Source organism: Danio aesculapii, chromosome 2 (genome assembly GCF_903798145.1).
Source record: "Danio aesculapii chromosome 2, fDanAes4.1, whole genome shotgun sequence".
Lineage (NCBI taxonomy): Eukaryota > Metazoa > Chordata > Actinopteri > Cypriniformes > Danionidae > Danio > Danio aesculapii.
The window spans coordinates 14659457-14676721 of NC_079436.1; positions in this window are offsets into that span (position 1 = coordinate 14659457).

Genomic DNA, 17265 nt, shown 5'->3' on the forward strand with positions numbered 1-17265 from the left:
TATATTAAGTTTTTGGTTACAATACTCCCAAAATAATTCTGCATAAATCTGTAGATTTTTTACAAAATTCTCTGCAGAAACAGCAAAAAACTTCTGCAGATTCTGTCTGGCCCTAGCTATAGACAACTGACCACTGGAGTAGTTGTCCATATGATGGAGATGATTGCAAATCACAGACACTGTTATGTTCTTTTGTGGAATTTATTTTATGTAAAAAACTTTTTTTTTAGTATTATTATTCATCAATATTATGTCGCTGTAAAAAAAAAGGCATCATACTGCCCTTTCACATTTATTTTTCCTAGAAACTGGAGTCAAACATATTGTTAAGGATCCATTCATTCATTTTCTTTTCGGCTTAGTCCCTTTATTGATCTCGTCATAGTTAAGGATGCAGCACGTACTTTTAACGAGCCTGTGTTGGTTGGTTGTTTGAATGCGCTGTAGTGCTTTGAAATACAGGCTAACTGATACAAAATTATTATATATTGTTATATTATTATACCTAAAAGTATATTAATCATTAATAAATAAATAAATAAATAAATAAATAAATAAATAAATAAATAAATAGGCAGTGAGTAGCATGATCGCCTCACAGCAAGAAGGTCGCTGGTTCGAGCCGCGGCTAGGTCAGTTGGCATTTCTTTGTGGAGTTTTTATGTTCTCCCCATGTTCACATGGGTTTTCTCCAGGTGCTCCGGTTTCCCCCACAAGTCCAAAGACATGCGCTATAGGTGAATTGGGTACGCTAAAATGGCCGTAGTGTATGTGTGTGAATGAGTGTGTATGGATGTTTCCCAGTGATGGGTTGCAGCTGGGAGGGAATCCAGGACATATGCTGGATAAGTTGGCAGTTCATCACGCTGTGAATAGACCCCCTGATGAATAAAGGGACTAAGCTGAAAAGAAAATGAATGAATGAATAAATAAATAATATTTTTTACGCTCGAGTTCTGCTCACAGACTCAGTGGTTTAGTCCCACTAGTGTTCATGATTCTGCTGTCACTATATACACAAACAAGCAACACTTTTTTATTGTTTTTGCTATCCTGCAAAAATCATAGTCTCACCACAAACAGTCACAAAAAGATAAACTCCAAAAAAATACACTTTATTATTAAATACAAAAAATACACTTAAATATAATAGTAATAATAATAATAATAATAATAATAATAATAATAATAATAAAAAAACTGCATTGCAAATGAAAATGTAAAGACATAATTTAATAAACAGAATTTCTCATATAGTTGCTGTGTGAATGTATAAATAGAGGAATTGCAGATCAGTACAAGACATCTCATTTCTCTCTTATTTAATTAAATTTTTTTCCAGTTCTTATTTTATTATATATATAAAAAATACATTTCCACAATGTTCTTTTTCCACAGAAAAAAGAGAAAGTCATACAAGTTTGGATCAATAAAGGTGAGTAAATCATGTATTCCTTCCTAAAAAAATAAAGATTTCAAAATTTAATTTCCTCAGCAGAACAATTTTAAGCTCCACAAAAATAAAATAAAAAAATAAATAAAAATCAATAAAGAGTTCCTAAACTAACCATTAATTTCTTTGATTACAGAATATATATATATATATATATATATATATATATATATATATATATATATATATATATATATATATATATATATATATATATATATATATATATATAAATGTATAAGTCCTTTTTCCCCCATTTTCTGTTTAACGAAGAGAAGATTTGTTTCAACACATTTCTAAACATAATAGTTTTAATAACTCATCTCTAATAACTATTTTATTTTATCTTTGCCATGATGACAGTAAATAATATTTGACTAGATATTTTTTCATGACACTTCTATACAGCTTAAAGTGACATTTAAAGGATTAACTAGGTTAATTAGGTTAACTAGGCAGGTATAATGATGTTTTTTTTCTGTAGACTATAGAAAAATAGCCTAAAGGGGCTAAAAATGTTGTCCTTAAAATGGTGTTTCAAAATTTTTAAACTGCTTTTATTCTAATCAAAATAAAACAAATAGGACCTTTTTTAGAAGAAAAAATATTATTAGACATACTGTGATAATTTCCTTGCTCTGTTAAACATCATTTGGGAAATAATAAAAAAAATTCAAAGGGGAGCAAATAATTCTGACTTCAACTGTGTATGTATATATATATATATATATATATATATATATATATATATATATATATATATATATATATATATATATATATATATATTATCTTTGCCATGATGACACTTCTATACAGCTTAAAGTTAAAAGGCTTAACTAGGTTAATTAGGTTAACTAGGCAGATTAGGGTAATTAGGCAAGGTATTGTAAAACAATGGTTTGTTCTGTAGACTATCAAGAATACAGCTTAAAGGTGTTTAATAATTTTGACCTTAAAATAACCTTGTGGACCTTAATTTAATTCTTTAATTCTGACCTTAATTTTTTTATTTTCTTGCCAAGCAGAGGCCCGCATTCGGTATGGTGGGCGTGGCAAAAAAAAATGTATTACCTTCGTAAAGTAATGCGAAGGTCCACTGACTTCAACTGTACCTAAAAACTGTACCTAAAACACAATGAAAGCCACAATGAATGTGTCTAATATTAAACAGGAAAATAAATAATTAATGTTAGGTCTTTAAAGACATGGATAGGGAACATTTAACTTGAGTTACTTCCTGTGCTCTGTGTTTTCAGTGTGACAGAAAACTACCACTTCCTCTTCCACCACTTCATAATAGCCTCAAATGCTATTCAACAAAACATAAAGCGCTTACTATTGAGCAGCTAAATTTAGCAGTGTTTCAGAATCAATAGGCTGTCTGGCACCTGTCGATTTGTTTCTTTCTCTGTTAATTATCCACTCGGGCCCAGCAGCTGTCGTTAGCAAATCAAATAAACCCAAATGACTTTATGTACCATAAATCTGCAATGCTTGCTTTTAAGACTTAAAAAAAAACATCATAAAGACTTGTCTTTGTAAATTAAGCACACAGCAACATAAAAATATTCATTACATTTACATGTATAATGCTTTTGTGTGTTCTTGTTCATATATTGTTTTTAAAAATAGAAAAATTGCAAATGAATAAAGAAAATTTAATCTAACATTTAGCCGATCAAACAAACATAAAACTTGTTCATAAAATTAATAAATAAATAAATAATACTGATTGATAAATATATTTTATATGAGCAATATCACACTCGTAGAATTACGATGCGGCTGTATATTTGCACTGGTGGGAGGCGTGCGTTGCAGCCATATTGCACTGCTACAAGTGTGATATTGCATTTATTCAACAGTTCGATGGTATAATCATGAATATGAAAAAGAAAATCAAACACAGAGAGTCTTAAAATTCTTTTATATGAGGAGCTACTTTCTTCCGCCATTCGATCACATCTGCAGCTGACATCAGAACAGCAGAAACTGTTGCTAATTTCAGCTTTTATTTGAATTCTCTTGATTCTCTTGCGTAATGTCTAATGGGTTAAACAAAGAGTGGCCAACACAAAATACATACATTCCTGATATGCAAGTCCCATCTCACACTTAATACACTACAATTACTATGTTTTAAATATAGCACTACAACATACAAGAGAGAGATCGACTTAGAATGTTTAATAACGATCTGATTAACTGTAGTTCGAAACTACGCTGTTTTTATCCTCTAAGGTCTTATTATGCGGTCTCTGTCGCCATCTTGTGGATGGACATCGTCAACCATTTTTACACAAAGACAGGCTAATTGCTGCCAACGTGCAGTATCTCCGGAATTATAAATATTTAAAATAGGCACTATCCTTATAAATAAACTACGTAGTTGCAATCTAAACAACCACATTCTCTAAAAAAGCCTTAAAAATACATTATGTTGTCCAACAGCACCAATATTTGTCAAACTGTGTCTGTGTAGCTTGTCGCTGTGTGTGGAGTAATACACAAGGGTGAAGAGATTAGACAAGTGCTGTTATTTGCAGAATATTGCACGATCATCAGCCAATCAGATTCCAGAACCAGACAGAATGGTTGTGTAAAAATATCTAACAAATATATAAAGAATTAAAACAGTTCATGACAATTATTATTATTATTAATAATAATAATAATAATAATAATAATAATAATAATAATAATAATAATAATAATAATATAAATCACCATAAATACCTGTTGTTTTAAATTAAGCACATAGTAAAATAATACTATTCATTATATTTACTTTTATGCAACTGGCAGAAGCTTTAATCCACAGAAACTTCATATGAACAAGGTTTTTATAGTTTTTCCTTCATAATCATTTCGTTTTCATCTCAGAATCATCTCAGAAAATACAAAATAAAATATATTAAAATATGTTACCAAATGTTATTAAAGAATTTCATAATATTGATTTTAAATCCAACTAAAATGTTAAATATAAAAAATAAATAAATAAATATAAGTAAAAAAAATATATAAATAATAATAATAAGAATAATAATATTATTAATTTAGTAGTAGTGTTAAAACCTGCCCTTTTAAATAAACCTCAATGTGTTCTTGACTCACAGAAAATGGCATAATTAAGCTTTGCTTTATTAGATAGTATTGAATCAGTAATTCGGATTTGAATACATTTTTTTAAATATCTGTAAACATTTTTACCATTGTAATCCACTGTAAATATTCTTAAATGTGCAACCTATTTACCCAAAGCTATCTTTCAAGGACATGTTACATATTACCAGTTCACCAAATGAAGGCATTTTTTTATTTCTCTATATGAAATAAGCACCTCATTTAGGTAAACAAACATTGTGTGTTGATGGGGAGATTGTTTCAGGAAGCTGCTGCAAAAAATGTCAAATTACTCAATTATCCCACCAGTCGACAGCTGGCAGGCAAAACAATTAGGACTGTGAAGATGATAATGATGATGATGATGAACTGAATCTATAATGCCTTGATTTTTTTTAAAACACAATGGAAGAATTTCTGCTGTGACCCTGTGCTTTTTTGGCTTTAACCATTCATTCATTCTACAGATCAATCAATCAATCAATCAGTCAATCAATCATAAAATTCTGGAAGGAAATATTTTTACATTTTTAAATTATTGTAAAAAGTACGACTTATATAAATATATACAAAAAATATGTATAAATATATAAAAATATAAAAATATCATTTCATTTGATAAAGTTGACTGTTGGGTTTTGCAGTGTAATAATAAAATAACTTTAACTATTATTGCAAGTCGCACAGGGACGCCTCAGGGCACAGTCCTGTCTCCCTTTCTGGTCATAGCCAGGACTTAGCCAAGAGCTAAGTTTGCTTTACTTGCATTCAAAACATCACAGGAGATGTCATGCAGAACAAGCTTACGTTGCAGCAGCACTGTTACAACAATGAACGAGAATTAAATTATATGCATTTCTGGCCAACATTTCATTGACTTTTTAACTCGAAAGCTGCTAAAAATGCACTTGACACTTACTGTGCACAGGTATTATTATTATTATTATTATTATTATTATTATTATTATTATTATTATTATTTTGTACAATGACAATAAAGATTCCGATGCTGAGCAAGAAAATATTTTAAAACTCCTAATTTTTGGAGGGAAATGCCTTTGCAGCAGAATAGCACAATAAAGTTTTAAAAACTTTATAAATATCAAGAACATCATTTAATTATTATCTAATTATATAAATTATATTAATAAAATCACAGAGACAGATGCAGCTACAGTGCTTAGAATAATCGAATACATCCCATTTTAAAAAATATATATATATATTTTTATCCATTTCTCAGTGAATACACCGTAGGCAATGTATTTTTGTGCATTTAAACAAAAAAGATTTATTAAACAGGTATATTTATTAAAATAATATTTCAGTCACCAAACATATTTAGAAATTGAAAGAATACAATCAAATTCAATTGCAAAAAAAAAAAAAAATTACAACCTACAAAATTTCAACAATTTTTTTTTACATTTTTTGCCTCTCTTGATTTTTTCTCCTGTTTAAATTTATATTTAATATTTTTCTATGACATACATTTAGGTGTACATGTTTTTGGACCGATATCGTAAGTTATTTTGTTAGATTAGCTCTAGATTTGGCTTCAGTATTGACTAATCTAATGTATATGCACACATATAATATTGTATAGCTTCCTACTAAAATATGAATTTAAAAGAGAGATTTGTGAGGGGTGTACTTATATAAGTACAGTAATTAACTGTTTGATTCTAACTTTTTAGCTCATATAGTGGCTGTCAGTAATATTTAAAGTGTTGTCCTGTTCAAAAGTCTTTTAGTAAGTGGGGGAAAAAGCTGTTGAGAAGCTGCACAGATCTGATGAGCTGATGGTGGATTTTAGAAAGCGCAATCAACATCACATGTACTGAGGTGGACATTGGAGATGGTTATAAATACCTGAATGTCTACATTGACAATAAACTGCAATAGTCAAAGCACGCGAATTCTCTGTATAGAAAAGGCCAGAGAGTACTCTGTTTCTCAGGAGACTTAGATATTTTAAAATGGTCACACTTGGATGGTCCGTTTGTTGAATTTAAGTTACATTGCATCTACATGCCAACTAATTCTCATTAAAATATAAGACTGTTAGGTTGGGGTTAGGGTTAGTGTAAGTTGACATGTACTTGCGAAGTTTCTTATAGTCAGTTAAATGTCTGATGAAGGAGCAGTATCAACATATTAGGCAGACGGTGTACTAATACTCAAATGGACCATCAAAATAAAGTGTTACCTTTTAAATGTCTGCAGAACCATGATTCAGATGTTCTGCAACTCCAGCATCATTGTTTTCCGTTGTTGTGTGGTGGTCGTAAAGTAAAAAGGAGCCAATGCCAACAAATTGGAGCTGGAATCTCAGGTCTTTGGCAAGCCACTTTGATGTGTATTCATTCTCAGGATATATACTCTTGATATTAACAATTAAATTCTTGACATCAACAATCGGCGTTGTTGAATTGTTCATCAAAAATGATGATTGTTGATATCAAACATTGTATTGTTGATATCAAGAACACATATCCTGAGAATGAATACACGTCAAAATGGTTGGCCATATTAGATCAAGATGTCTGGGAAACGAATGCTGATGAAACTTCTCATTATCCTCAACAATGAATCACACTGTCTGACACTGGTTTCAAATAAAAGCACGTTCAGTCACAGATTAAGACCACCAAAGTCTACTTAGGAATGCTGCAGGAAGTACTCTTTATTAGGGAGTACTCTGTCACACTTTATTTTGATGGTCCATTTGTTAAAGTTAAGTTACGTTGCATCTAATTCTCATTAGAAGAACTAATTCTCATTAGATTATAAGAAGTCTGTTAGGTTGGGGTTAGGGTTAGTGTAAATTGACATGTACTTGCAAAGTTTCTTATAGTCAGTTAAATGTCTGTTGAAGAAACAGATTTTAAGCAGACAGTCTAATAATATCAAATCAAAGGTGTTACCGAGTATTCACTAATCTCAATTTATTTAAAAACACGCAACACATCATTACAATATCACGCGCGATGCTGTGCAATGTACAGTATATATTGTGTAAAACACCATTTTTGATCTTTGAGAAAATATAAGGGGTCACTAACTAATATATATATATATATATATATATATATATATATATATATATATATATATATATATATATATATATATATATATATATATATATAAATTCATATATATGTGTATATTTATCATTTATTTATTTATTTTTTTTACTAAAGTGTACCATAAAAATGTCCCATAGTGTGACATAGCAAAACTTACAAAAAAAAAAAAAATAAAAAAAAATAAAAAAAACACAATGTATTTATTTTTTATTCTTTTTTTGTCAGACTTGTTGGACATTTTGAATAAACGGGCTGTCATACCAAAGAACAACAAAACGTAACAATTTTATAGTGGTCCATAAAAGTTATGTGTAAAATTGAAACCAAAAACTGGTACACACCATGGGATTCACAGGGGGCTTCAGTCACAGTCTTTTGAATGAGGTCGTTAGTTTAATGAAAGTTTTCAGTGGAACTGCCAATTTAAAATTAGCATATAGTGTCACATAAGGACATGGACAATATGATCAAATTCTCATGTTTTAGGAAAAATATGGGTGAAAAAAAATATTTTACTTTAATAGATTTTTTTTTAATTCTTTACTAAAATAGCCACTATTGTAAAATTAGGTCTGAAATACTTAATGATTTTAGGATTTTCTTTTTTTATTTTATAAGCGCTGTAATTTGTTGAACTATGCTTGAAACAATCACACCATAGGACATTTGAGATTTGGCACAGTAAAAAGTTAACACTGCAGTTTGTATATCAAGAGGTCCATTGAAGGCAAAGAAATGTTTAACCATTGACTGAATTTTAGATGACCACAATACTACTTATATTAATTCATATAAAGCCTGAAATTTATAGGAACAATATTAACTGTGTCAAGTACAAATACTGTAACTTTTTTGTGTAGTTTGCTTTTTTTCTGTATGCGTATCTTATCTTATCTTATAATAATAACATTGCCAATTTGTATCTACATATCAGAATTTCCTTACACAGTATGGGAATATATTTTCAGTTTATTCATGACAATTCACATTAGTATAATATTGTTATTAGAAGTACTAGTATTATTTATTATATGCATATTTATATTTGTTTTAATGAAAACATTTTTAGATTTGTCTGCCTGTCGGGATTGGGAGACATTGGGCAACAGGATGTGTGTTTGGATATAGCTCAGTTTTTTGGCTACATTATTATAGATCATTTAGTAATTTTCTGGAAATTCGAAGTCAATTTATAAATAGTTTTGAAACAAATATTTGCGCCTAACAAACAAAATTAAATATGTAGGCTAATGAATGTCTTCAGTGGAGTGAGTTTCCACTGTTTTCTTACTCTATGAAAGTAAAAGTGTTAAGTAAAGAGGTCAAATGGAGGAGCTCATTCTTTATCCTCGTGCTGCAGATGGTCTGTTTTTCTCACTAGTGAAGCGTTTAGTTTTTCCATTCAGTTTTTCCTCTTACAAAGTCCGCCATTTAAATAACAAATGTACCATGGCACAACGCAACTGACTCTTAAAGGGAGTGGGAGATGATGAGACTCTGATTTGTTTAATGCCCAAAACACACCCATTAAGGTCTTTGCACATTGAGGTAGACTGTAAAAGATATGGACGTAGTATCCATGACATCACTCATAAGTTTCTGAAGAACACAAAAGAACTACATGAGCTACATGTAGGCATGGCCACTTGTCGCCATTTTGTTCGCACGTCATCACACCGACCGGGGGGACATCAAACAAGGGCAAAGAGGTGGAGTGTGAGCGGAGTTACAGATGTAACAGGTTTTTTAACAGGTAACAGGAGTAACAGGTTTTTTGAGAGAAACGCTTAATACTTCATTACCTGCAACTCATTTGTGCTCTGACCACTTGTGCTTGGTTGTATACTATATCAAAGTGTTTAGACTTTTAAAAACATGTTGTAATACATTGAGCCATTAAACATTCTTACAGGAGGAAAACGCAAATTACTTCCAAATACTTTAAATATAGTCTGTGTTAGTAAATGCAAGGCTTTTTATGAAATCCAGGCATAGTGTATGACAACGTTTCAGATGACTGTTTTAGAGCCTACAGCTAATCAATCTGTCAGATTCTGGAGTCCATTACAGGTCTTAAGAAAATTATAAATGATAAAGTGTCTTAGATAAAACAAATACATTTATAGAGATGGTATACAAGTATGTAGTCCACTCACCTGGGAAATGGAGGCCACGTAAATGTTTTGTGACCACAATTAAGTGCACAGCATACCATATTATCTGATAAATGTAAGAAATAATTCCAAAAAGCTACTGACTGGGTAAAGAAACATAAAACAAAACAAAAATACGATGTATATGCCGAGTTCAGCGGCTAATCAGCCGGAATCAGTTGAGGTGATTTGACGGCGACCAACGAGACCTAGCTGTCACTCAAGTGGCCACACCCTTTATTATGCAGACCTAATATAACTTAATATAAACTAAACGGACTATTAAAAAAAATTCCTCCCCCCTCACAGTTGTCATGAAGGGTAATATTAGCTATATGAAAAAAAAATGTTCTTTGTACCAAGTTGTAAACACCTTTTTTCCTGCAGTAAAGTTGGCCATTTTAACAGTGGGCTCAATAGAAATGTGCTCCATTATACATGAATAGATGTATTGCAATTTCGATGAATTGCAGTTTCAGTTACTTCCGTATTTGCTTCACGAGTGAAAGCAGGAGGTTGCCGCTTGGACTATCTTAAAATCCTGGTTGGATTTTTTTTTATGATGGACGAAAGTTTTGGAGGCAGTGTGTCAATACAACTAACACAACATAAGGTTGAATTTTTTTTTTGTACAAAAATTACGGATGAAAATTTCTGAATCAGTGTGCAATAACCTTTAAGGTTAGTCCGAAGTTTTCATATGCATTTTTTTGTATTCATATCCAAAATATTCATCAGGTACACAAACCTTGCAGACACTGATGTGTCTTTTTCTATTATAATGTCTATGGCCAGTATGTCAAACCCACACAGAGACACACACAGCAGCAGGTGAGAGATGCGCCAGTCACCGAATCCACCATACGAGTTTTCAACTGTCCGCCACATTCTGTCTTATATACTGCGTTTGTCAAAGTTATCTGCAGCTCAAGTGATGAAATTTTGTGTTTTGCCTTTCGCTTGTATGGTGGCTCTGAACTGTCAAAACTCCTTTCAAAAGGACCATGTTAGACCATGCACCGTACATTCCTTCCTTAAACTAGCAAAAGTGGAATCAGACACATCCTTATGCTTTTGTGCCATGCGCTTTAGACTTTGTGCCTAGATCGTTAAAGTAGAGCCATATGTGTCAGATTCAGCTGGCACCTTGGACAAAACATTTACATATATCATGTTTTAGGTTTTTTGTTTGTTTGTTTTCTTGATTTCTTACTAAATAAAATCAATGGCAAATGTTCTATCTGAAACAAAACCAATGCCAACCAAGCCAATCAGTAGTGCAGTGATGCCCTTTTGTTCACATATTTCCATATTTGAGTCCATACTTCCAGCATCCACTAGAGTTTCACATGCAAAACAACAAGACTTGTCAAAGACGTCATAAGTTCTGTGATTGTTCAAAATTTCCAGCACTTATCGGCACACTCTGCCAAACTAAACGCCATGAACTCTGGGCAACCCCCGCTGAAGGGCTTTCTCTTTCCTCTCTCTCTCATTTGCATTAGCATATTAGAGTGTTTTCTGGGAAAATGAGCTATAGAAATTAATTCAGGATTAATTGGTGCCTTTATCTCGTTAGGACAATCTAATTTGGGGGATGATGGAATTGTTTAGACTCCCTTTTGCATAATTGGATTGCGGTGAATGGCTGTCATTATCGTCTCTTTAGCGGTGTCTGCGGACCCCCTCTTCCTGGCCTCCACCTCGTAAAGAGCCATCATGTGTTTTGCTAACCCCTGAAACGCCGCGCTGAGCCAGAGACGAGCATGTGGCTAACAGCGCAGCAGTGATTAGCGCTCATATAAAACCATTAGCGCACGATCAAAACTGTTCATGGGCTAGTTTGTGCTCTATTCCATCTGACATACAGCATACACTACTGGTGCTCACAAAGGACACACTGGATCATGCTTGAGTAGAAATGTATACAATTCATCAGCTGTTTCTATAAATAATCACTGTATAAGGCAATTCGTTATTTTACTTAAAAAGCTAGTAAACCTGGTGTAACTTAGAACTGTTATGTTGACTTGAACTCTTTCCAAACTCTCAGGTTAAGATACATTTGAAGTCAGAATTATTAGCCCCCCTGACTTATTATCCCCTTGCTTTTTTTCCCCAATTTCTGTTTAACGGAAAGATTTTTTAAACACATTTCTAAACAGAATAGTTTTAATAACTTATCTCTAACAACTGATTTATTTTACCTTTGACATAATGACAATAAATAATAATTTACTAGATATTTTTACTAGACACTTCTATACAGCTTAAAGTGACATTTAAAAGGCTTAACCAGGTTAATTAGGTAGGTTAAGGTAATTAGGCAAGTTGTTGATTAATGATGGTTTGTTCTGTAGACTATCAAAAAATATAGCTTAAAGGGGCTAATACTTTTTACCTTAAAATGGTTTTTAAAAAATTAAAAACTGCTTTTATTCAAGCCGAAATAAAACAAATAAAACTTTCTCCAGAAGAAAAAACATTATCAGACATACTGTGAAAATGTCTTTGCTCTGTTAAACATCATTTGGGAAATATTTAAAAAAGAAAAAAAAAAATCATAAGGGGGCTAATAAATAATTCTGACTTCAACTGTAATTTCTGTTCATTAATAAACATAAGAGTGGGGATTGGAGTAACAACTAAATTTTTATAATCATGCATATAGTTAATTTATGTAATAATTTTAAAGCAACAGATTTACTCACTTTTTAGAGTAAAGTCAGCAAATCACTTTTTTTTTACAGTGACACTAGTCATTTTTTATACACTGTAAAAAGCGATTAGTTAAGCGAGTAAACCCATTGCATAAATCATTAAATTGATAGTTCATCCCCAAAAAAGATGTTAATAATTACTCACCGTTGTGTTGATCCAACCCAAGACCTTTGTCCGTATTCAGAACACAACCCATTCAAAAAGTAATCAACATCCTCAAAACAATCCATGTGTTTTCAGTGGTTCAATTAAAATATTACCAAGCTATTAGAACTTTTGTTATACACATAACACACAAATAATAACTTAGAGGTCATTAACATATCACATCTTGTGTGCATGCAAATCGGGATTGTGGTCACGATGTGATACCTTTACTTTTTTTACAGCATAGGGAGTTGAAAATATCTCAACTACTCAGAATGTCTGTAATGAAGTTAGATGGCTGCCTGGCCATTGGGAAGAAGGAGGTGGAAAACCGACAAACCTTTAAAATGTTTTAATTAAGAAATAAAACAAATGGACAGCAGCTCCTCACGAAGACTGCCATCAAAATGAAAACAAAAGTAAAACAAAACGTCCGGGCCTGGTCCTCTCTCATCCAGCACTGGCGTCTCTCCTCCTTTTAGCTTCCAGGGCTCTGTAAGACTAGGTAGGTGATGTGTCCAGGTGTCCCTGACTATCTCACTTTTGCATAGATTATACATTTCAGTAAAGCTGCCGTCACACTTTGAGTTCGGTGCTCCGTCCCAATTCGCATACTATCCGTCCTAAATAGTATTTGAAAGTAGAATTAGTATGTCCCAAATCATAGTATGTTGAAAAGAGTATGCCAAAAGTTCCCGGATGGTTTGCTATTTCCGGTAAAAACTAGTGTAGAAGCGTCCATACTCTAACTGCTGATATTGCCCACAATACATTGCACATAGGACGTGAATCCGATTAGAACTACAAACGCGGGTGAAAAGCAAAGTGTAAATAAACTACAATCATGATGGATGCATGAGACAAACCGTCAAGTAGAGAGACTTCGGTAAAGATGTTTGTATGACTGTTAATTAATATCTAGCCCACTGGAACATATTTTAAATCGTGTTAGTTAAATATTTTCTGTGTTAGATTTAATTTGCAACTTATATAAAGACGTGTTTGGACTTTAACGTCTGAATGCAGAATTATCCAAACACCTGAGGAGATTTTTCTGCATGAAAGACTCGTGACTGGGAGATTAATCTGCTGCTTCTTCAGTAAGGTAGGAAATTAAATATGAAAGAAATGTGGATGATGTGTGGTTGATTGACAGGGCTCGTAACCAAGCAACACAACAATCTGTTAACGAGGAAGTAGTATGACCCAAAAGCTTGCATACTCTTCTGTTACATACTCAAAAGTGTGTACTTTTCCTTCACAAAAAAAGTACATACTTTTATGGTATAGTATAAGTATGCGAATTGGGACGCAGCACGAGTTTGCGAAACTCTGTCGTACGGCGCTGCGAAAAGGGGCAGGATTAAACAAGATGATTAGACATTAAAAAAGTAAGCAATTGGTCCACATTTTACATTTTTTTACAGAGAGGTCATGTTTTTATCCTCGATTGGTCTCACGCAGTCAAGTGATGTGGTTTCGCAGGTCAGAGTTCACCAAGCTTGAACTTTCCAAGGCAAAACTAGATGCACGACCTTGCGTTTCCGGTCTGACACGTTCGCGTGCGTATGAATGGAAGTCTATGGGGAGAAAAGTGCAGTGTGACCGAAGCTTAATAATGGTACACCAATTACCTTAGAGCAACTAAACACTGTGGCATTTAAAATTTTCTACATAAATGACACTTGTAGCAAGGGTTTGTCCTTGGTGGATCCTTATGCTGAGTTCAAACTGCATGACTTTTGCCCCAATTTTGACTCTGCGACAGGTTTTGAGAAATCACATACAGATGCCTGAAATCACAAGCAAATTAGTGCTCGTTCATGTGAGTAACAATCACTATCAAAGACGCGATCTGAGAGAATCGCTGATGTGTCGCTGACCCTCTTAAGATTTTTGGCATGCTAAATATTCTGGACCTCTCGTCGATTCAATTCATGACATGTGAAATGTGTTCTGAATGAAAATAACATCGGTAATTACCTACAGCCAATGAAAGAGCAGCATCCACTAAATAAATATCTGCAGGCCAGCAGGAGTTTGGGGGAGAGGTTAAAAGCGCTCATTTTCAGTCTATTTGGATCCAAGGAAATGGAGGAAAAACTATTGGAAATTGTGGATCCACAACCGGGTCAAAAAAGAAAAAAAAGTTGAGGAGAAATTGCTAATTCCCTTCAAAGCCAGGTGAGCAAAATAATTATAATTCTACCCCACTAAAGGTTTCTTTCTCATTATGTACTTATAACAATAGAAAAAAGATATACTACATCACTTCTCCCATGTGGTTGATTGAGACATAGTTTGCAGATCGATACAAAGTTATCAGCGTTTCTTTCTATTGTAAAGTCATGCAGTGTGAAACTCCATGTCGCTGATCCATCTTGCAGTGTAAACAAAGCAGCGACGAAACGCTACATCAGATAGTCATGCAGTGTGAAAACATCTGTGACAAGACTATCTTGGAAATCGTGCAGTCTGAACTCTGCATAAGACAGCACAGCCAACAACAGCCACCACAGGACTGCGAGCCCAGAACCGCGTTGAATTGGAGTAAGATGTGATTTGTGAACATCCTCTCTATTCAACTAATTTGTACCTCTTAATGTCAGTATAGGGTGCGCATTTTCAAGCAATGTGAACTGATGTTTATCTTTGATGCCCACACAAGACTTCTTTAGTTTGAAATAAAGCACCAGGCACATCTGGGGTTTACTTCAGCAACACAACCAAACACAGCATAAAGAGCACCGCACTCTTGTGAATGCGCACCTCTGAACTTTACTAATTCATATGCAATGCATACCTGGAAATGCTGTTTTGCATTTGCTAAATTTGTATTTTTTTGTCATATTTTTCAAAATTTGTCATACTTTTAGTTTGCTCACATTTACTATAAGATAAATAATAGTTAAGCGCTGACTGGCCTTTAACTCTGATAATTGTTGCTTGCAGCTATATTTAGAACATTGTTGGTGTGTAAAGTTAGTTTAAATGCACTAAAGGTAATTTTCATTAATACAGTGTATTTATGCCAGTGGATTTGATTGGCAGCTTTTGACAGCAGCTTAATTACCCACCTACAACCAGCTTCATCATGCGCCATCATGCTAACAATAGCATCAATTTAAATTTTATCATTCCTCATCCATCAACCTAGATATGAGCTCCTGAAGGTCTAGTAATCATACACTGAAAATAGATTTAAAAACAAACAATTAAATGAAGTGTCTTAAAGCTAACATGATATAATGAAAGGCCAGCTTGGTATTTGGTGATGATTTTATGCATAATGATTACAAAGTTTGTGGTTAAGGAAAAAAAAGATTAGTTTTCACAGCATTACAAAAAAAAAATGTTATTAAAAAAATTTAAAACCAAAAAATTATGTTGTACAAAATTGGTGTTATACATTGCTTTAAAGTCCATGTGAACCGGAAGCTGCAACCATTTATTTATTTATTTTTTTGTATTGTGATGCAGTTCCTAAAGAAACAGAATATTAAATGACTAAATAGTTGGAGTGGCTTGTTTTTTTTTTTCTACTGCAAGCTGAATTGATGTAGTAAAAGTAAGCATTTCATTCAGAAAGATGGGGGAAAAGGGTATGGGGAGAGTTATAACAACCTAACAGACAACGTGGTTAAATATGTTAGTGATGCCCAATTCCTAAGATATACACAATCTGACAAGTTAACTGGAGAAGAAAAAAAAAGTGCTTTTTCAGATTTCAATTAAAGATTAGAAGGGAAAACCTTTTTTTTTTTTTGCTTATTGACATGCACAAAATCATATGGTTAGTTTTGAGTTCTTGGGGAATAAAAATATATTAGTGTTTGAGAAAGAAGACATAACATTAATTAAATGTGAAAGTAAAGATACAAATGATGCTAAAAGCTGTTTTGTTGGAAACATTTTCCTAAATAAATGAATAAATAAAAAATAAATGTAATAAGGTTTGGTGACACCCTGGTTATCGGAAAGGAGGCAGATAATGAAAGAAGCTTTAATAAATCTAGTAAATAAATAAACAAAATAAATTGGTGGCGCATTTCCTCCTGGGGTCCGTTCTTCGTACCTCGCTTAAATGATTGAAAGATTATTTGGCAGATCCTGGATCTTTTAATCTTGATAAATGATCTCTGGCTAATTTTGGTTCTTTAAAAAAGGTCACCAATCAGATTAAAATGTCTGGATGAAGTGATGTGGGATTGCTGCATGTGTTATGAAGGACCAACACAATCTCACGGCAATTCATAACTTTTTGATTTAGTGGCTAATTCGTATGAATTCGTACGGTCCAATTCATACAATTTAGCACGCTTTGCTCATTCCCCAATGAAGGTTGGGTTTAGGGGTGGAGTTAGGTGCCACGCCTCCTTTTTAAAATTGTACAAATTTGTACGTAATTGTACGATTTTAAAAAGGAGGCGTGGCACCTAATTAGCCACTAAGCTGACAAAACGTAAATTACTTACATTTTCTCGTGAGATCAAGCTGGAAGGACCGATTTATCGATGCTCGAAATTATGATCAGCAATACAACAATTGGCTGATGGCACAGCAGCGTAAT